Source organism: Heterocephalus glaber, unplaced genomic scaffold (genome assembly GCF_053883595.1).
Source record: "Heterocephalus glaber isolate CG9 unplaced genomic scaffold, H.glaber_assembly_v1.0 deba00001461, whole genome shotgun sequence".
Lineage (NCBI taxonomy): Eukaryota > Metazoa > Chordata > Mammalia > Rodentia > Bathyergidae > Heterocephalus > Heterocephalus glaber.
In genome coordinates, this window is record NW_028258308.1 from 23,077,424 (window position 1) to 23,099,970 (window position 22,547).

General features: G+C 34.5%; 1 pseudogene; it reads left to right on the forward strand.

The window, feature by feature from the left end:
- The first annotated feature begins 14,494 nt into the window (after positions 1-14,494).
- The window catches only part of LOC106010025 (PHD finger protein 3-like), a 33,470-nt pseudogene continuing 25,417 nt past the window's right edge, over positions 14,495-22,547 (forward strand).

Below are 22,547 nucleotides of genomic sequence, written 5' to 3' on the forward strand. Positions count from 1 at the left end.
TTTCTTTTCAACTGGGCACACTCATATTTATGTTGTTTACTGTCTAATCACCTGCCTAGAATATAATATGTCCTTTAAAAGTTCTCTACAAAAAATAAATATTGCCACTGGTAAAAACTGTTGTAAAACTCCAAATAAGCATTAGATTTCATTAAGAACAAGAACAGGCAACTCTTGGATTCCAGTGGGTCGAGTGGAGAAGTCACAGTTGGAAGCTCCAGATGCTGATGGTGCAAGAAAGCTCCTTTTAGAGAAAAAAGGGAAGAGGGGGACAAAATCAGAGAACTGTCCAAGGGCTCGATAACTCTGAAAGGTTTATTGGAGGGAAATACTGTCTTGTATAATCCTCAGTCCCTAACTTCAGGAGTCTCCATCTCCACTCACCTGGCTCACTTCAAGGTCTCCTGCCTTAGCTGTAGATGCCATTGGGTCGGTGAGAAAGGGCTGCTTCTGTGCTCCTGGCACCCGACAACAGAACAAAACCAGAGAATTGTATAATTCCTTTAATTAAGTGCACAGAATCCAAAAACTATGGGACCAGAGCCCACTGACAAACTGGGGAGTGCTGAAGTCTTTATCATAATGTTATTTATGACAAAACTAAGATTTGAAAAGGGCATAAACAATTGCATAAGATCAAAGATTTTTTCTCCAAGGTCCTGATATCTGCTATGTTATGTGGGTCGGCTTTGTGAAGTCTACCAGCAATTTAAGAATGCATTTACATAATTCATTGTCAGGCTGTTAATATATTTCTTTTCCAGAATTCAGCATTTCTAGGAGAGCCTAATTCCTTCTTTTATATTCCTCCTGTTATTACTACATTATCAGCAGGTCTGGAACTTTCTATTGCTCCATGTTCCACACTTTTAAAGCACATCTTCCTATTCAACATATTCTTTAAATAATTACAAATCTCTTTTATAATAAACCTTTACCATCTTGTTACCAGTCTACATTTTATCTTCTTTTGGTTCTGCCTTTAAGGTTGTTCAGCAATGCTAATTATAAAGAAGAAGATAAAGTCGAACTGCTTTTCTTCCCCACTCACATCAGCTCAGAAAATGAATTGTAGCATTTTCCTTCCTTATTTGTGCAGGTAATGATGTATTCATTGTGGCAAAGCCTTCATAGATAATAAAAATTACATGCTTTTTGCAGATGTGCTAATTATCTTCCCTTGATCAAGAAAAAAATATTGAATTGGCTTCCAACTACACAGTTTAATTTGCACCCATATTTGATGCTGTCAAAAAGCCTGAGCTATTTTTATGTTACTTTATTTTTTGGCCTAGAAATAAAAATATTATGGAAAATTTTTATTTTAGAAAGCTAAAAACATCTAGTGCATATGATTGACTGTGAAAGGTCCTACCAGTTAAGTTAGAATGCTGATACAAATGGAGAGAGATGACAAGAAAATCAAAAGACAACAGAATGGATGGTTTGCAGTATCCAACTTGAGTAATGGGAATTAATTCAATCTACTTTGGACATGCAGAGATAACTCTATTATTAAATGACCACTTGTACCAGAAAAAAACACAAACTATATATTTTTAAATATAAAAACTATATCACTCGCTGGCAACTGAAAAAGGCCAATAATTTCCATCATGTACCATTTATTTATCTACAAATTTATTTATATTTATACAGCATTCTGACCAAAATTGTTTGCAATGGTAAAATAGTTTTATTAAATTCTGTTAACATTTGACAATAGTTCTCTGTATTTAGTTCTGAAATTCTGTTTAAGACTATATTCTAGGAGGGAGAAACCATTATTGAGCCTTACACATTTCAACCTCAAAGCAGTCATTCAGTAGTGTTTATGCATATAAAGTAATACTGTCAGTACTGTGAAATATTGCAACTTAAACAAAATGATCCCCTTGGGAAGGACAAAATGAGAAGGGGAAAAAAGCTTGTCTTTGTGTTTTGTGGTTTGGTTTGGTTGGTTTGGTTTGGTTTGGTATTGAGAACAAAATTTTTCTTCAATTTCAACCTGGAGAAACATTCAAAATAAACAAGGGAAAACTGATTTGCCTTTACTTCTAATGAAAAAAAATCATAAACCAACTAGTCCACATTTTTTCACTCCCTTTCTCTCCTAGACTTATTTGTACAGACATTCAAAGATCCATAAAACACTGGTGAAGCATTTAATGAACCCACTGTAAGACCAAAGTGTCACTGACCCCATCATATGTATATCATATTACACAAATCTACTTATTGGGTGGCTTAGACATAAACTTCACATACACATGAAAGTATAATATAAAATATAAGATAGATCATCCTTGAAAATAATAAATATCTCAATTTCAAAATATTATGAATATGCCACTCATAATAGTTTGGGGACCAACCTTACCTCTCACCTGATATTAGTAATAATAACTTGCAGAAATCTCTGTGGGGAAAGGAAACTGCTAAACTAATCCATGTGTAAGCCCTGATGTGCGCACTTGGCTTATGTTCTGGTAAGAGAATCCCCAGTAAGAATCGGTGCTCTTTCCTTGAGCCTGGAGTCAGCTGGCTGCTGCCACTGTGACAAGACAAGGGTCTCACACTGCAGTTGCTCCAGATCTCTTATATCACTCATGATCTGCACCTCATGCTCCTACTTCAGTCTACACCACAAGGCTCACCTTTCTTTCTCCGGGGTTTTGAATGCCAGAGTAAAAGATATTATAAGACATTCTCAAAGTCATATAGGTGGAATCCAGAAACATAAAGGTATCTTTGCCATTTTTTCCTCACAGCTGGGACAAAATATTCAATACCCACAATTTAAAGAACAGTTTTATTTTGGCTCACACTTTTAGCTCAAGTTGGTTGGCTCCAAGGCAGGAAGTCATGGTGGAAGAGTCTGCTAGAGGAAAGCTACTAACCTCATGGCAGCCAGGAAGCAGAGAACTAAAGGAAGAACTGATGAAGGAGATGCACCCTACGGGGTCCTGCTCCAAGTAAACCCACCTCTTCAGACCAGGCCCCACCTCCAAACATCACATTTAGCAATAGGGCCCCTATGATTCAATCACTTTTCAAAAGCCCTGCCTATGAGCACATGAGGCACTTGAGGGACATCCAAACATAAACTATAACACATCCCATGGGGTAAAATTTGGCCAACAGAAGGCAGTTACTAGCAGATAAATTCTGCTACTTTTCACTGTTGAACTCCTTGGAGAGACAGTACCCTCTCATGATTTGACTAGTCATTCTGTGAGACATAGCTGTGATCAGCTAACAACTCCTCTACATTTGTGGCTCCTCCTTCTCTTCCTCACTTTCCTTTCCCCTTACTTTTCTTGGATTGCTCTTGTAATAAATTATAGCATGTCATATTGGCTGCAAGCATTGTTTTGTAAGGAATTTAGGAAGAGACAATATCCAACAGGGAATAAGCAAAAAAGATTAGTGATTGATTAATGGTTCCAATTAATGTAGAAATTATAAACTTACATTCAGTTTGTCTGAAGAGTTATATGGATTTTATAAGCATCAAAATAAAAATAGAGAAAATAGGGAGTTGAGTTTATTTACTCCTTCCAAAAAATGGGTATTTCCTATGTACCAGGCACTACATTGATTATTCACTATAGATTCAAGGTGTAAATCAAAAGTACCAATCCACTGGGCTTTAACTGGTCCTTCTTCAAGAATTAACATTGTATACTGAAATTTCAAATCAAGATATTCCAAGATGCGTGTCTTTGAAGAGTAGAGAAGGAAGTGAATAATACATTATATGACTAGGAGGAGTGAGGGAATTGAAGATACTGATGGAAACAGACAAGAAGTCATTAGAGGGGGGAAATATGTACACTGCAGTGGGAAAATGTAAGAACATATCTCAGACATTAATCTATTCTGCTAACAGCAAAGTTCAAAGTAGTAGTATAAGAATGAGGGGTGCTACTGGAGGAGAAATGAAGATTTTATAGAGAAATTTATAGAACAATAAAATAAATGTGGTTCATCAATCACCAGTGTGAACTAAACACTTAGATGGATAACAACAAAAGATGTTATATTTCACCTTAGTCTCTGCTCTTCCCTAAACTTGGCTGAGCTAGAAAAAACCTGCAACTAAGAAGGAAAAGGGCTAAAGTCACTAATTGTCCAATTAAAATCATCTGTGGCAATTCAGCAATAGATGAAATAATGTCTCACAGGCCTCTTCTGGACATAAATATTAACCATGACTATGCTATTAAGTCAATTTCCAGGCTAAGAAGTGATACAAATAGCAAAAATATCACCGAGAAATGAAAGTCAGGAAGAAATCTTTAAAGAGCAAAGCAGAAAATTCAGCCTTGTATAGTAAGTGCAATAAATGTAGGAAGGAGGTGAATAAGAGTAAGGAAGATATAGGGGAAGGTCTACAGAATACAGTATTCTTCAAGTGATGAGAAATGGTGATGATAATAGCTTCCATTGTGAAATTGTGGGTGGGCTTTCCTATCCTCTGACTAAATTACAGTAATAATGCAACACTATGCAGGGTTAATGTTAGTGCTTTATTTAATGATACCATTTGCTTCTGTAAGCAGTGCCAAATCCTTCAAGCTGAGAGGTATCCTATCTTAATAAGAGGCTCAGAAGCACTCACAATAAATCATGCTGTGCCTCATCTCTTGGGCCCACAACACTAACATGCCCCTTTGCAGCTTCCCCGAGTCATGGACTTTAGAAACCTGGGAACTGCACTCCCCAGCTTTCCTGTCCAGCAGTCTGCCACTGGGGAGTCCTTGTGAAGGATTCCGAAGGGAGGTGAGTGTGAGCAGAGAAGGCTTACTAATGCTTATCTGGGTGTGGTAGAGAAACACCTCTGCATGTGTCAAATGTGAAGTTTTTGCAGTGGTCTTTGAGTGTTGTGAAAATCCCCTATTGGAGAGTAATCTAATCATTGGCATCTGTTTCCTGAACCAGGGACCCTTTGATTATAGAAGTGCTCACAAAACATCTGAGAGTTTGCAAAGCTTAGCCTGATCTTCACTTTCCAGCACTTCACCGTTTTGAAAGGATTTAATTCCTACTAGAAAAACCGAGTGTTATTCCTGCTTCTTAGATGGAACTCTCATTCATATGTGTTATTCTTCTTTCTATGACCCATTTTAACTTGAAAATTGGTTAATTTTTAGCATAATAACACATTTTTAAAACTTCACTCTTTCATTAACTATAGCATACATTTTACTACTTTTAATGACAGTGCCAGAGATTAAACATAAATATAAGATATCTCTGAAATACAGAAATTATGAGAACTTGTTGATATGCTGTTCTTATTATTACCAAATCAAATGAATTAATAATATACTTATTTTCTTGAGGTAAACCCAACTTTATAAACTTCAGACCTGATTTCTCCACTGGATAACTTAATGCAAGCCATAAAATTCATAAAATTGGTGCTTTTGCAATAGGTGAAAGGAAAAAAGTTAAAGGCTGCTCTAGCATAAAAGAAATACTCTCTGCCCCTTTCTAGGGGACAATGTTGAATTCAAGAAATAACCACTTAGTAATTTAATTAAGACTGCAGAAAAAATTATTAATTAATGCTACCATAATCCCCACAATTTTAGACATAATTCTAATTCATTTTCATTACTTAACCTGAAAATTGCCCAATTTCCTTTAAATTTTTCTTTACATTCATCATCCCTTAGAAAAATGTTAATTATTTTTATATCATTTCTGAGTTTAAGAAGATTATAAGTTCATAAATGTCTTTGAAGCCATAGACCAGATAAACAATTTTACCCAATTCAAAGGAGTTCAGTCCTTCGTGCACAGAGGACAGACCGAGGCATATTTAGAGGGCACAGGAGGGCATGTCTTCAGCTTGTGGTCTGGGTGTTGTGGAGCCAGACACCAAGTATCCTGGCTTAGAAAGACTGAATTGTCTCCTCTTACTTGATGCATACCAGACATAGTTATATTAATCATTCAACTTTTCCAACCATTTATTAAGAAAAACTTAAGAACATAATTGGCAAAATGGGAATAAGGGAGAAATTTGAATAAGTATTTAATTTCTGGAGACAGATCCTTGGGCATCTAGAAAGAGAGGAAAATGCACACTCACCTGCTGTAGGGTGGCCTTGAAGACATCGTAACTGATTCTATAAAAACTGGCAAGACTCAACTTAGAAAATGAGCCGCTCACTTTTGTGATTATTTGTGCATTCCATGTTATAACATTTTTTCAACTCTAAAAATTACTTTGAGCTCAATATAGGAAGAAAAAGGAAGAGCTAATCGTACAAGCAGGTACCATTGTCGAGCAATGTTCTTATCACTGCACGTGGTCACCTTGTACACTTGGGGGGCAGTGACCGAGACTTCTGGCACAGCGATGCCAGAGGGACACTGACCAGGCCTTCGGAGTATGTACTGTGCTGGCAGGTCCAGTGGCCAGACTGAGACCCTTGTTTCTGATTAGCATTGTTGAGCTTTAGGGGTCATTTAAATACTAGCACTAGCAGAGAGAGAGAGAAAGAGGAGCTTAAGGCACAATCCTTTCTCTTTTATTTACTCCATAATTGACCAAATTAGATCTTCCTTACACAAGTAGTTGTAAAGGTGAATAATACCAACAATCAAGTGTTTGCTACTTTTCTAAATACCCTGTAAAAAAATAAAAATATCCTACAGAAAAATAAAAGGTCCACCAAATAAAACAACTTTCCATTTATCAGGTTCTTTTTTCATACAAAATTTATATTGAAGCAATATTTCAGCTTTACACCTCACAGTTAACAAGGCCAAGACACCAGGGTGTCATTCTCTATCCCAAGTAGAGCTGGTGAGTGGAAAGCTGGTCTGAAACATACTATTCATGACCACAGAGACTCCGTCTAGAGTACAGGGAGTTCCTGGGATTTACCATATAGTCATGTTTTCTAAAAGATTGAATAAGCTAGAGAAAAGTCAAGCTGAAGAGAGTTGCACAGATTCTTTGCTCACCTCCAAGAGAGATATTCTCTCTCCTTAATTATTAAAGCAATTAATTTAATGACTACTACCATAAAGATAAAATGAATTGAAGAGACCTAATATCAAATGATATTGGGATTTTTTTCTCTTTTAACTTTTTAATTATGAAATGTACTTTCAATAAACCATAAACATATAATCAACCATAGGTTCATATATGTGTATTTATCTAGTTTTTTATATAGATTTTACTTTTAATTAAAATTCCTTTAAAGTTGGAATGTAACCTATTTTTCCCATTAAATTTATTAATACATTTTAGGCATACAATACAGTTACATTCATCATTGGAATCTTGTACCTTTACATGATGTAGCTTGATTCTTATATTTTCCCCCATTTCTCTGCCCTCCCTTCACCACTTCCACCATTCCCTATTGACAAAGACTATTTTTCCATTTTTTTCCTGAAAAACTAAAAGTGTAAATAAGGATCAAAATGTATAATTGATATTCTGAAACAGGAAGCAAAGGTCTAAAGGAGTAGGGGAAGTGGGAGGGGTAGGGGAAAGGAAAGAAGGGAAAAGAAAAAAGGGTTACCTATTTTTTTAAATTGAGTTATAGTGCTTAGCACTCTGTAAAGATGAACATAATAAAACATATCTGACAGTGAATAAAAACATTAAACTGTGAGATTTTTATGGTCAGATTTAGCATATTAGTCTTCCTTCTCCTCATCCTCTAGTCTAATAGCCTAACTCAATCCTTCCTCTTCCTTAGCACCTATTTCAATAAATGTTAAATAAATAGATGAATGGATCAATGAAGAGTAGAGCATACATTTTCAAATCTCATCTTACTGAAGTATTTTTCTATGAAGATTCTGCTATTAATTTCTATGACTTATCTGATGTCATAGAAATGACATTATCATTTTAACTCCAATACCCAAGGATGTAAGATGGAAGTTTCCTATTTATGGAGTGTCTTAGACTTAACTGATATACCTTGTGCTTACCATACCTAAATTCAGACTAGCTAAGGCCATAACTGTACACTCAATTGCATATTTTAACTTTATTAGTTTATAATCCATCACAAAACTATGGTAAATTTTTTACAACTGCTAGATCTTTCATATAAAAACATATGGACATACTACATGAACTTGTGCTGATAAAATTTACTGAATTAGTTCAATATCATTTCCTTTACAAGGACTGACAATAAATTGAATTGGGTTCACCTCTTTTCTCTTCTATGCTTGACTGCCAGATCTGCTTAGCTTTCTTAATCTAAAGCTATTGCTGGTTTTCTACTCATTTTGATTAAATTCTTTCTTTCCAGTGGACTATATTTAGATAACAGTATAAGGTAACTACAACAATGTGAAGGATATAAATAAGACCCTCTATATAACTAGAGTCTTTAAACTAAGAAGAAATAATAGGATATATTTCTAGGATGAGAGAGCAAGTGAAGGACTTTAAAGATAAACAGTGAAAGTCAAAATTAGCTAATAAGTGAGAGCAGAGAAGCTGAGCTGGTCCCAGCACCCGGAAGGAAGCTCCTTCCCCCGCCGCCATCCCAGGCTCCTAGGGCAGAGAAGCTGAGCCAGTCCCAGCACCTGGAAGGGAGCTCTCCCACCGCCATCCCAGGCTCCTAGGCCAGAGAAGGTGAGACACGTGCAGGTGCCAGAAACACCCTTCCCCCTGTGGAAGTGAGAAGACACGTAAACAAGACTCAAAAACAGACATCTGGATCACCTACAGCAACCCCAAAGGGAAACAAGATGGAACACTCTGATACTCAACCACGTGGACTCTCTGAACTGGCAACAAAAGAGGATCTGGGAAAAATGAAATCAGAAATAATTACTCAGATAACAGCAAAGATTGTGCTCATGGTGCAAGACATGATTAATAAATCTAGAGAGGACACAGATTAAAAAAATAGAGGATCTGAGGAACATGATGGAATCCCAACATAGGAAACAAATGGAATCCATAAAACAGATACAAACAGATTTCCAAGAGATTAAAAACTCCATCGAAAGTCTGTGCAGCAGAATGAACCAATGTGAGGATAGAATTTCACATATAGAAGATAAGATTGCAATTAGAGAGGAGGAAAAGAATTGCTTTAAAATTGTAAGGGAACATGAGAAATCAATCCAGCAGCTGCTAGATGATGTAAAGAAGAATAACATAAGGCTGATTGGAGTCAATGAAGAAAGAGGAGAGAGTGCAGATGACATAAAAAACTGTTCATAGAAGTGATGGCAGAAAACTTCCCAAGGAGGGGAAAAGAACTTGACATACAGATAAGTGAGGCATATAGGACTCCAGCCAGCCTTAATCAAAAAAAATCTACACATAGGCATATAATAGTTAGGATTCCAGAAATCCAACAGAAGAACAAAATTCTACAAGCAGTGAGAGAAAAGAAACAAATTGCATACAAAGGAAAGCCCATCAGAATCACAGCAGACTTCTCAATGCAAACCCTCAAGGCAAGAAAAGCTTGGAGTGATGTATTTCAAGCCCTAAAGGAAAACAGCCTCCAAACCAGATTGATGTACCCTGCAAAACTATCTTTCAAAATTGATGGAGAAATAAGATACTTTCATGATAAAGAGCACCCAGGAACTTCATGAATACCAAACCAGCACTCCAAAAACTTTTAGACAATACCCTAGGAAAAGACAATGAGGATCACAACCCCAGGAAACCCAGCAGAATGAATCCATTGGGTGTGACAAATTAAATGCAAAGGTGGAGAATCCAACAAAAAGAAAATGTCATGACAAGGCTTTTAAAACTTTTAACTTCATCTCCCCAATGAGTGTATAATTCAATCTTATTATTGTACTGATTAGTATTTTTCTGATTCTAGAGTTGCATACCTTTCCTTGTGCTATGCTGGCTATTTATCATCTTCTTATGTCTACATTTTAATTGGGTTGTCTATTAATGAGCTCTAAGAATTCTTTATATATTCTTCTCATAGGTTATATGCATTGTAAATATGGTCTGTTTAAGGACTACTTTTCATTTTAGTGATGTCATTTAAAGTTCTAAATTTTGATGGAATCTCATTTATCAATTTCTTTCTTTTATACATCATGTCTTTTGTATCCTAGGTAGCTCTTGCCTACCCTGAATTCATAAATATTTTCCCTTCTAATTTCTTCTTAAAGTTTTATACTTTTAGGCTTTCTTATTTAGGTTCATAGATCCCTTCAAGTTATTTTCATGTATGGAAATAAAGGGTTGAGGTTAATTTTTTATATACAGATACCAGATGTTCTAGTGCCATTTGCTGAAAACACTATCTCTTCCTCTGCTCTTGAATTGAGTTTATATTCTATAAAATGCTAATGTTAAATAATCTTTCAAAACTCAGTGGACCATATATGTGTGGTTCTATTTCTAGATTCTCTGTTTCATTCCAATGATCTATATGTCTTTCCTTACACCAACACTGCCTTGATTACTGTAGCTTTAGAAGAAGTCTTAAAATTAGGTACTAAACGTCTTCCAACACTGTTTTTGTTTTTGTTTTTAACTTTTCTAGGTCCTTTGTACTCCTACATAACTTTTAAATTTCAATATCCAATTCTTCATTTACAGCAAGCATATACAGACCTGAATTTTTATATATACCTTGTGTTTTCTAATCCTGCTAAATTAAAGTACAAGTTCTAGGGGCTCCTAGAGATTTCTTAATATTTTCTCTGTAGATGATCATTTCATCTACATATAAAGATTTTGCTTCTACCTTGCCAATCCTATCCTAATTGTGTCATTTTATTGCCAGACTATTTTGGTGGGGCGTAGGTTTCAAAGTTTCATAGACAGATAAAGAGTAAGCACATCTGCCCTTGTTCCCCACCTTAAGGAGAAAGCATTGTATCTTCTCTATTCATATAAGGTGTTCTTGCTGGAAGTATGGAGTACATGTCTTTAATCTGTTGACAAGGTTCTGTTCTACTTCTAGTCTCCTGATAGCTTTAACCATGAACAGCTGTAAAATTTAGTCCAATACTTTTTCTCCAACTAGTGAGAGGATCATATGGCTTTTTCCTTTCCTCTGTTAAAAGGATGACTTTTGGGGGTGGATCTTCCAATGCTGAACCAACACTGCCATCCCTATAACAAAACCACTTTCTACATCCTGCCAGATCTGACTTCTAATAGTTTGTTTTGTTAACAAATTTCTATCTGTATTCACACATTTTTCTTCTCTTATCTTTATCCAGTTTTAGGATTAGCACAATGTTGAGTTCCTAAAATGAGGGGAGAAGTGTTTCTTCTTTTTCTGCTTTAATTGTTTGATAAAATTTATCAGTTAAAATTTATATGAGCCTGCTCTTGTTATATAGGTAGGTTTTCAAGCTAGGAATATACTTTCTTTAATAGGTGCTATTCAAATTTTATATTTCCTCCAGAGCTAGTTTCATTAATTTGTCTTCCAAGGTACTTCTTAGAAGTTGTCAAATTTATTTCAAGAAAGATTTTTGTAATATGCTCTTTATATCCTTTTAAATCCTGTAAAATCTGTGGTAATGTCTCCTAGATCTTAATATTGTAATTTAAAAAATATATAACTGATATTGTGTAACAGGAAGAAAAGGTCTAAAGGAACAGGAGAAGTGGGAGGGTAGGGGAAAGGAAAAAAGGGAAAAGAAAAAATATGAGAAAAGAAAAAAAATGGAAACAAGGTCTTTGCAAATAGCGAAGGGTGGAGAGGGTGAAGGGAGGGCAGGGGAAGGGAAAAAAAATAAGAACCAAGATACTCATGCGATGGTACAAGATCCCAATGATGAATGTAACTGTATTTTATACCTAAAATGTACCAATAAAGTTAATGGGAAAATAAATAAATAAATAAATTTTTTTAAAAATTAGCTAATAAGTGATATTTTATTAGCAAATAGTATTTACAAATCATTCAAAATAACTCAGTTGCTAAATGAGTTATGCAATATGCTTTTGTCTTAAAGCCAGTCTAAGACAAGGTGATGAAATTCAGATGAAAGAGTTTTACTGACTCACGATGATTCACCACACATCTTTAGAAGATTGAGAATGAGAAAGATTAAGAAAATTAATTCCTGATTTACATATTCTGCTAATAAAGTGGCAAGGTCTTATGGAACAAACACAACAGCTGCAAATTATGTAATTATGTATCTGTATGCAAATTTGCAGACATCCCATAAATGCTGGAACACTATTTGCAATGCTAATTAAGTGGCTTTTATTGTGGCTGCATAATTCCTACATGTGATTTGGCTCCAGATGTCATTGTAGCTCCTGAAATCTTTATTGTCAGGTTAGCTGAGGTAGCACACATTAACACTACTCATAAAGCCTCTATTTATAATTAAATTACTTGCAGTGACTCAGTGATCTTTTTCATCATCCTCCTCTCCAACCCTGTGATTCATATCCTGTGTAGATTGAGTTGCAACTGGAAGCTTGGGCTGAACAAGTTGTTATGTATATACATTCCATTCAATGGCTAATCTGTTTAATCTCATACACATAAACCAAGTTCAAGTGTCTAATGAGTATGAGAAAGTTCAGATAACAGACAGGCCAATATGAAATTGTTGGCAGATGCTATAAGATTTTATTTTAAGGTATAAAAGAATAATTCCTTTTGCTATAATCTAATATCAGTATTTTAATAGCCTGAAGAATTATCCTTTCTTTTGTAATAATATAAGATGTTTTTGAAAAACAATGGGGAATTAGTAATATACTTTTAATTCACAAGAAAGAAAAAAATCAACACAAAGAAAAAAATATTTGAGCACTGACTATGCACACAGCATTGCAGGAACTAGAAAGAAGTATAATGCATAGGCCCTCAACAAACTCAAAATTCACTTGGAAGATAAGAAGTAAGCAGATTTACAATACATACAAAAATGGGAAACCTGATTGTTTACCTAGAACAAAAAACAAATAAATGAAATCAGACAATCCTTAAAACTGCTTTAATCTAAAATTTATTTCAGTCTTTTTCCCTATTAGTGGTTCAATAATATAAGAAATATGAAATGGTATGTTCACTGTTCCTTGCTATTTCATCTAAGAATCAGAACAATAATAGAACCACCCTGATGTTTGAAATGTTAGCTTTCCTGTGGATAACAGCATAGTGGACTCACATCCTAAATGACTGTAAACAGAAAAACTATCTTATATAATGAGCTGCTGGGTAAAAATTCTCCTGATTCCTAGAGTTGTAGTTATGCCCACAAAATAAAACTAACACACTAATTGAGTCATATGCTAAAATGAGTGTCCAGTAGCCCTGGTACTTCCTGAGAAGGTTTCACTCCTGGCAACAGATGGTATACTTCTACCATTACCCACCAACCCTCTCAAATCTCCCCACTCTGAAAAAGGCAGCTAAAGAGGGTGAGTTTATACATTGCTCTTGTGAGTAAGAATAGTCTTGCCATTCTTAGTAAGGGAGTGAGGGCTTAAGATTTGAGGGAGTGTGCAAGAACAGCACTCTGTTTGATTCTCACACAGCTGAGAAAGCTGTAGGTCATGCTATTGCTGAGCTGGGACAGCTGGATGGAAGAGCCCTTACATGACCCTGAGGTTGGAAGCATCTGTGAACCTAAATATGTTTACTAATTTCTCAGCCACAGAGCAAGCAAACAGGATTTACATTTTATAGTATACATGAAAGGAAAGGGTAAGGGTTTTTTCTCATTACAGTTCCTCATGGTACTGGCAGTGTCTAGAAAATATAATTAGCAGCTTCCATCATTTCATGTGAAATCACAAGGATCTTCAAGGAGAAGGCGAAGTTATTCCATGGTTGCCAGGTAAAAATAAATAATAAATAAATAAATGCTCCTTGAAGGGACAAGGATATAGAGACAAGACTCAACAGTGCTGCAGAAGGAAAATTAGGCTACCCTCTCCTTAGCAAGAGAGGGGCCCAATTGAAGTTGAACACTGGTCTGAGAAAAATGTGACTACCATATATGCAGATGTCTTACCATGAACAAAGGTCATCAGCATTAGACCAAACTAGAACTAAAATAAGATCAGTTACTCTACACTAGTATGCAGTTAGCAAAAATAATACAATGTCTTCTAATTTCATTATTTATCCTCTTTATTGTTCTAGCCCTAGATCAAAGGAGATAGCCCTAAAAAGAAAGTGGTGGGGTCGCAGTTTTCTTAAAGTCAGACAATATGTAATCCCCAACTACAGAGAGAGAGAGGAGAGAGAGAGGAGAGAGAGAGAGAGAGAGAGAGAGAGAGAGAGAGAGAGAGAGAGAGAGAGAAACTAGTGTGCAAGTGAGATTCATGTTCTAAAGACACTTGAGAATATGTAGCTGACCTGGCTAGTGGGTTGAGAGAGGAGAAGATTTACTGTAAGACACCCGAAAATAATAATTGAGAAAATTCAGTTGTATTTTATCACCTCATAATATGAGAATCCACAGTCCCACCAAGATTAGAAAACAAGAGAAAACTTTCAAAAGCAAAAGATCAACTGAGATGATGAACAGCATGAGTGATGATGAGGATGTGGATTTAGCAAAAATAGGTGGAGCACAAGACAGTGATGATGAAAAAAATGCCAGATCTGGAGTAAGCAATGTCATCACCTGAATTGTTAAAAAGAAAATAACTTCTCTTCAAGACTTTATAATTGAGAGAAGTTCTGAGTTGATAGCTCTGAAGGCAGATGCTGTATTTGCCTCTTTTAACCCATTTTTCCAACTGTTTTTTAAGGCTTCACTAAGGGTTGATATTGTACCCTTTTATGGGGCAATTTTAAGTCCTCTGAGGCATAATCCTTATGCATGAACATTTCCTAGACTTTCACAAGCTCTTGAGGTCCTAGGCAATTGATACAGCAGTTGTGACAAAAAAATTTCACCTAAGTCTCCTTTACTTCATAACATAGTTACTGACAGAATAGGAAGTTCTCAGCATAAGGAACAGTAACTAAATTTTAGATTTTAGATGTAGACTCAAAGTGGCTGCAACAAATTTGCTGACAACTTAAACTGTCATTCCTCTGGTGTATCTTTCAGGATTGTTCCACTAAGGTTTATTTTTCAAAACATTTGCTTCACATTATTGTATGTAAGTGATCACTTGTCGGTGTTCCAAATGTATCTTAACTAAAACTAGTGAATGTCCTCAACTTAGATGGTTTTTGAAGTCTATACATTTGGTATTGTTTGGGCCTTCCGCTTTTACATCTCAGTATGGAGGACGAAGGAACCTATACATTGTTGATTGGGAGTCTGTACATTTAGACCAGATTTGTATTTGCACTGTCAGTATGGCAAATGAATGAAAAGGTATTAATACACTATTGGATTTTTTATTTATGTTTTTGATTCAGCTTTTACCCTAGCTGAAAATCCTCAATTTATGTTTATGACAGTGGGGATTTTTTTAAATGTCTACATTATTTCTACTAAATTATTGAAAGATTTTTTTTAAGTTGAACATATTTTTTAAATTAAGATATAAATCACATACCATAAAAATTCACCTACTAAGAGCTCAGGTGTATCTGGATATTCCTGAAGTTGATGGCCTTGTTCCCTGCTGAGAGATTTACATAGGTCGTATTCATGCACTTCTCAGGCCAGTGCTGAGCATCAGCTTGGCCCTCTCTCTCACTAAAGAGAGGTAGCCTTCTTTTCCTTTGGAACCATTAATGATCCCTGTCTCCATGTCCCTGTCACTGGGTTTAGAGCCTCACTACTTAGCAGTACTGGAGAAACCTATAATTCAATGATTTTTAATATACACACTGTGATCATTAGTTGTGATATGTTAACTTGGCTTGATAAGGACCATCTACATATTAGTAAAGTTCTAGGTGTGTCTGTGTACCTAATAAATCCCATTGCATAATTATATATATTTTTTTTTATTGGTTTCATTCCTTTAGAGAACCCTAACTAATACACACACAGTTGTACAATCATCCCAACAACATTTTAAAACATTTTTATCACCCAAAAAGAAACCCCATATTCATTAGCAATCACTCTTCATTTTTCCCAATTCCCACCATTCTACACAGCTTTAGGCAATCACTACTCTATTTCTCTTTAAATTATTTGCCTATTCTGGATATTTTATACAAATGAAATCATGAGACATGGGGTCTTTTGTGCCTGGTTACTTTCCCTTAGTATAATGCTTTCAAGGTTCATACATGTTGTATCTTATGTAAATACCTTATTCTTTTGTTAACAAAAATATTCCATTGTAAATATTATTGTAATGGAAATCTGTATTAATTCCACTTTTGACCATCATGATTAATGATCCATTATGATAATGTCCATGTGTATTTGTTTTATGTAGATGTATGTTTTCATATGTAGGAAGGGAATCATTAGATCATATGACAATGCTATTCTTAATATTTTGGAAAACTCAAGTTGCTTTTCAAAGTTGCAGCATCATATTTCATTCCTCAGTGATGTATGAAGTTTCTAATTTCTACATATTCTCTTCAACAATTCTTGTATATCTCTAGGCGATAGCCATTCTACTAAGTACAAAGTGATGATATTTGATTGTGATTTTTTTTTGTTGTTGTTTTTTGTTTTATTTTGGTTTTGGAACCAGAGATCAAAGTCAGGATCTTGTGCTTGCCAGGCAGGTGGTGTGCTGCTGAGCTACATCCCTGGCCCTGATTGTGATTTTTATTTGCATTTCTCTAATGACTAATGATGTTAAGTGTTTTTTCATGTGTTGATGATTTTTATTTCTTCTTTAAAAATCTACTAAATCTTTTTATTATTTATTTTATTTCTTATGCACTCCAAATTAAATTTGGTTATTTGTCCACCCTACCTAGTTACAAATCACAAATTGCTAAATTAAGTCCAATTTATTTAATCTTTCTTTTTTTCATGTGTGCATTAGGCTTCATTCTTAAGAAATATTTGCGTATCTCAAAATTTAAAAAATAATCTTATGTCTTCTTTAGATTTAGCTCTAAAATTTAACACCATAATACATTTTAAGGGTTTTTTCTTTTGTGTGTGTGTGTGTGTGTGTGTGTGTGTGTGTGTATGTGTGTGTAGTATGAGTTGGGAGCCCAGATTTATTCTTCAGCATATGAATACCTCATTGGTCTGGCTGTTTGTTGAAAATACAGCTCTTTGTCAATTGAATTATCTCAGAACATCTTTGGAGAAAATCAACCAGCCATAATTCTAAGAGATTTTTCCTGAACCTTCGTTTCTATTCAAGTATAAATTTATGCTACCACTATAGTGTCTTGAATATTGTAGCTTTCAGTCAATTTTAAAATTGGGAAGTATAAACAGTCACATTGTATTCTTTTTTTAAAGATTGTTTCAAGTATCTGGGTCTGGGTCTCTTGCTTTGCCATATGACTTTAATGATCAGCTTCTTGATTTCTAAAAGAAAAGCCAAATGGGATTTTTATAGAATTTGCATTGAACCTGTTGACCAATGAAGGAATATGTCCATCTAAATAATAATCATGTCAATTCATGAAAGTTAATGTCTCTCTATGTAGATATTCTTTAAGCTTTTTCAGCAATGTTTTATACTTTTTAGTATACATGTATTACACTCCATTTCTTGAAATAATTAGGAATTTATCCCCCTTGATGCTAATGTAAATGAAATTGTTTTCATTATTTCATTTTCACATTTTTCAATGCCAGTGTATAGAAAATCTATTCATTTATCATACTTATTGATCTTAGCTGTTCTTGTATATTAGGTCCAAACGTTTTTTAGTGGATTCCTTAGAATTTTCTACATAAAAGGACTTATCATCTACACATACTGATAGTTTTACTCCTATTCTGATCTAAATGCTTTATTTCCATTTCCTACCTAATTGTACTGAGTAGACCCTCCAGTACAATGTTGAATAGTGGTTAGAATTAATTTCCTTGTCTTGTTCTTGACCTTGGCAGTAAAGTATCTACTCTTTCCCCATTAAGAATAATGTAGCTGGATATTTCTATAGATGGCTTTTATCAAATTGAAGAAGTTCTCCTTTATTCTCACTTCGAGTATTTTTATCATAAAAGGATGTCAGAACTTGTCAAAGATCAGCATCTACTGATATAGTCATGTTCCTTTTGTCACTTAGACCCTGAATATGGCATATATCAATCTAGCAATGAATATTACACCTCTTTATTCCTGAAATAAGACCCCTTTGTTCACAGTATAAAATCCATCTTATGTGGTGCTGGATTCAGTTTGCTTGTATATAGTTAAAGGTTTTGCATGATATTCAAGTGGGACATTGCTTCATAGGTTTTATTCTTGTAGTGTTTTGTTTAGTTTTAGTATCGAGAATGAGTTGGAAAATGTTCCTTCCTCTTCTGTTTTTTTTTTTCTAGAAGATTTTGTAAAGTGTTGGCTATCCATTCTTTTTTAAGTATTTTCTTGAATTCATTGAAACTATCTAGATCTGAGCTTTGTTGTATAACACATTTTTAAATTTCTAACTGAATCGCATTGCTCATTAAATATCTCTTTAGATTTTCTATTTCTTCTTGTTGTATTTTCAGTAGTTTATATCTTTCTAGGAATTTATCCATTTTCTCTATGTTTTATATTTTATCATTCCCAGTAAGACCTGATAATCATTGTCATTTTTGAAAAGTTAGTAGTGATTTTTCCTCTTTTGTTTCTAATGTTATTAAATTGAAATTTGTATCCCCCATTCCACTAGGTCAGTATCCATTTGGGAGCATTCAAGTTATCATGGGATCTCTTTTTGTTTCATTCTAAAGGATGACCTCTATTATTTCTTGTCAGATAGATCTGCTATCAATAAATTGTCCATTTTATTTGGGAATATCTTGAATTTCCTTTCACTTTTTTTTAATGTGTGTGCTATTTCAAGGTTCTCTCTTGCTGGCTTTCTGTAGTTAGCTGTTCAGTGTCTGGGTGTAGATCTCCTGAGTCTGAGTCACATTATGTTAAACTACTCGGATATATAGATTACTGTTAATCTTATATTAATGTTATTGTTAATGCCACATTAATACTGGTGTCATGTTAATGTTAATTAAAGTAAGATTTATGTTAATATTATGGTTAATGTATTAATGTTACATTAATATTGTGTTGAGATAAATATTATGTTAAAAATGTGGATATATAGATTAACATTCTTTTTCAAATTGAATAAGTTTTCAGCCATTATTTCTTTTCTTTTCTTTTTAGAAGGGGGATCAACTCAGGACCTTGCACTTGCAAGGTAGGTAGGCACAGTGCCACTGAGCTAAATCCCCAGCCCTCAGCCATTACTTCCTCAATTGTTCTTTTTACTTTTTTTTCTCTTTCTCCTCCTAAATATCCATCATGCCAATTTAGCACATTTGATAGTCTCCCACAGATCTCTGGGGTTCCGTTCATTTTTCTTCTCTCCTTTTTCTCTCTGATTCTCAGACTGGATAATTTTCCACTGAGTTATGTGGAAGTATTCTGATTTTTTTTTCTGCTTTTTATAACATCAGCTTTTAAAGCCCTAGTTGTGAATTTTGCTTTTCACCTATTATACATTTCAACTCCTGATTATCTATATTTTCAATAATTTTTATTTCTTTATTGATGTTGTCTTACACTATCACCTCTCACTCTATAATTATTATCTTTAATTCTTTGATCTTACTTACACGGCTATATGGAGACCTTACTCCATAAGTACAACATCAGGGGTTCTTTGGAGATCATTTATACTGATTGCTTTTTCTCCTCTATGTATAGACCATACTTTCTTTTTCTAAGACTCATAATTTGTTGTTGAAATCTCAATGTTTTGGAAATATAATGTAGTAACTTTGCAAATCAGGTATCCCCTGCAGGATTTTTTTTAGCTGTTATTTTATACTTATTGTTGCTGTAGCTCGTTGGTTAGCAACTTTCCAGGACAAATTCCCTACAGTATGCATTCCCTGTAAAGTACAGCAAATATGACCTCTTCTCACTTAGTCTAGGGATGAGCTAATGATTTTTCAGAGTCCTTTGAGCTAATAGGTCTCCCACACTTTACAGGGAGTCTCTCTGTGTGTTGAAACATGCAGTTCAAGTCAGTTTTCAATTCTTTCACATTCTGCTTATATAGAGTTGCAAGGTTAGTTCAGCCAAAGGTAAAAGATTTGGGCACCCTAACGTTTTTGGGGCATATGAGCCCCTCAATATATGTGCATAATATTCTGGATACCAAAGACTATAAGAGAGCCATTCAAAAGTCCCTATGGGATCTTACTCCCAAGATAATCCTTTTAAGATCTTGACCAGGGTCATGGTTCTGCCAAGTAGGATCAGAGCATCAGGCATCTACAATTTTAAGCAGTTTTGCTGATTGTTTGCAGCAAACTCTTTGAAGAAAAATGTTTCTCCATAGAGGGTATACTGATTCAAATAATGATAATATCCTGCAAATGAAGCTTTTTCGGAGAGCTTCAGGATAAATCAAACAGTTACAGTGCTCAGGGAATGAGGGGTTTTTTTAGTAGTTTGCATGTTTCTAGGAATTTATCAATTTTTTCTACCATCTGTAATGTTTTGACATACACTTCTTCATAGTACTCTGATAATCATTGTCATTTCTTCAAGTTGCTGGCTCCCACAACCTTGACTGTAAGGATGCTCTCTATCAAGGTTGAGCAGAGGTGAGGCAAGGAGGGGGAGAGGTGGTCATGACGTCACAACCTGCTGGCCTAAATTTCCACAGGTTTTCTTGAGTAAATATGGAGATTGCTGCAATCCTTTAATTGCCTTACAGATTTTTTAAAACTTAGTCTTGTCACTCCTTTTATTGCTTTTATTTTGGAGCAGACATGTGGAGATTCTCAGCCTAGGATTTTGGAAGTTCTGCCTTAGTTAATATACTGTTGTTTTTAATTTTCATTATTAGCATTTAAAAGTTAGCTATTTCTATAAATTTAGTTATTTGAATTAGTTATTTCTATAGATTTCTCAGTTGATGACACAAAAATTTTGCATATTAAGCATCTTGGAAATATTCAGAATCTTCTGAGAGAAGAAAAATGAAGTATGTAAGTTATGTAGCCACTTTTAAAGCAGTGAGATTTATATTTGAGGAATACTATTTTTTACTGATAAAAATATGACATGTAATTATAGTCTATATCAATGGAGAGGAATTTAGATTTACTGGTTATTAATAAATACTAATTGAATGCTTAACCAAGACTGAGTGCTTACCCAAAACTGTTACTACCTGTTAAATAAAAGACAGTGAACTTATGATTGTACACCTGGAAATTCATGTATTAGACTAAGATCTGCTATCCACATTAAAAATACAATTCTTGGGCTAGGGATTTAGCTCAGTGGTTCTGCCACCTGCCTCGCAAGCGCAAGGTCCTAAGTTCAATCCCCAGTACCAAATAAATAAATAGACTATTCTTCACAATTTCTAATAAATTCCTTCTCACCTTTGCTACCTACATGTCAAGTTCCTGCAGCTGCAATATATAAGATGTTTAGATAAACCCCATAGAAATGTGCACATTCTTATTTTCCTCTAATATATTTTTAAGTTTTACTTTCCAGAAGATTTTTACTAATGTTCTGTTCTAAGCTGGTGAAGATAAAAGATCAGACACTTTAAAAAAGAAAGAAAGTAAAAAATAGGGGTATTGATATATTATGAAAATAAATCCCTTACTATTTAAAAAATAAAATTATCTGGGAAACTTCCATTTGATATGTACAGTAAGATCAGCCTTATCTTTCCTGGTTTTTGGTATCTTCTACCAACAGCAAACAACTGTTTAAAAAGAAATAAATCCTGGATGAAAACAAAGTGACATGGCTCTATGCATACTATTTCTATCAAAGACACAGTACAATTTGTGAGAGTATCAATGTGACGATCTATGATGGTGAGCTCAAAAGATCAAGGCATCTCTTGAGCATATTAACTGAATCTTTAATAACAGAGTTATTATATCTGTGATTTTATAGTTAAACTTTTCCTGAAATATATATGTTGTTGTATACATATACATATATGCATATATACATTGTATATACATATATACAATATACATTGCTGCATATATATTGTCTTATGAAATAAAACCCAATTTGATTTCAATCTTAATGTATTCAAAATTCTTTTAACCCTTAAATACCAGTATTTCTTAAATATAGCCCTATGTAGTAACCAGGTATCTCTGTTATTTGCTAAGAAAGAAAACAGTTACTTAGGTCTTTAAGGATTATTTTTAGATATAAAAACCATCTTTTAAAAGTCAATGGGGCTTGGGATTTAGTTCAGTGTTTCCGCTGCCTAACTTGCAAATGCAAGGACCTGAGTGCAATCCTTGGTACCAAAAAAAAAAAAAAAGTAACTGAAGCTATATAACCAGACCTTTTTCTACTTATATTCCAATATCATTGTTTTTGTAACTATAATGTGTTTCTTCTGGTTCCTTCAGAATGATGGATCCATTGAATGGTATATCAGCTGATTTGCTTGCTTTTTGTGATAAGGATGCTTTTTAGAGTACCTATGAGCTCCATTGTTAGTACTTCTTGTCTA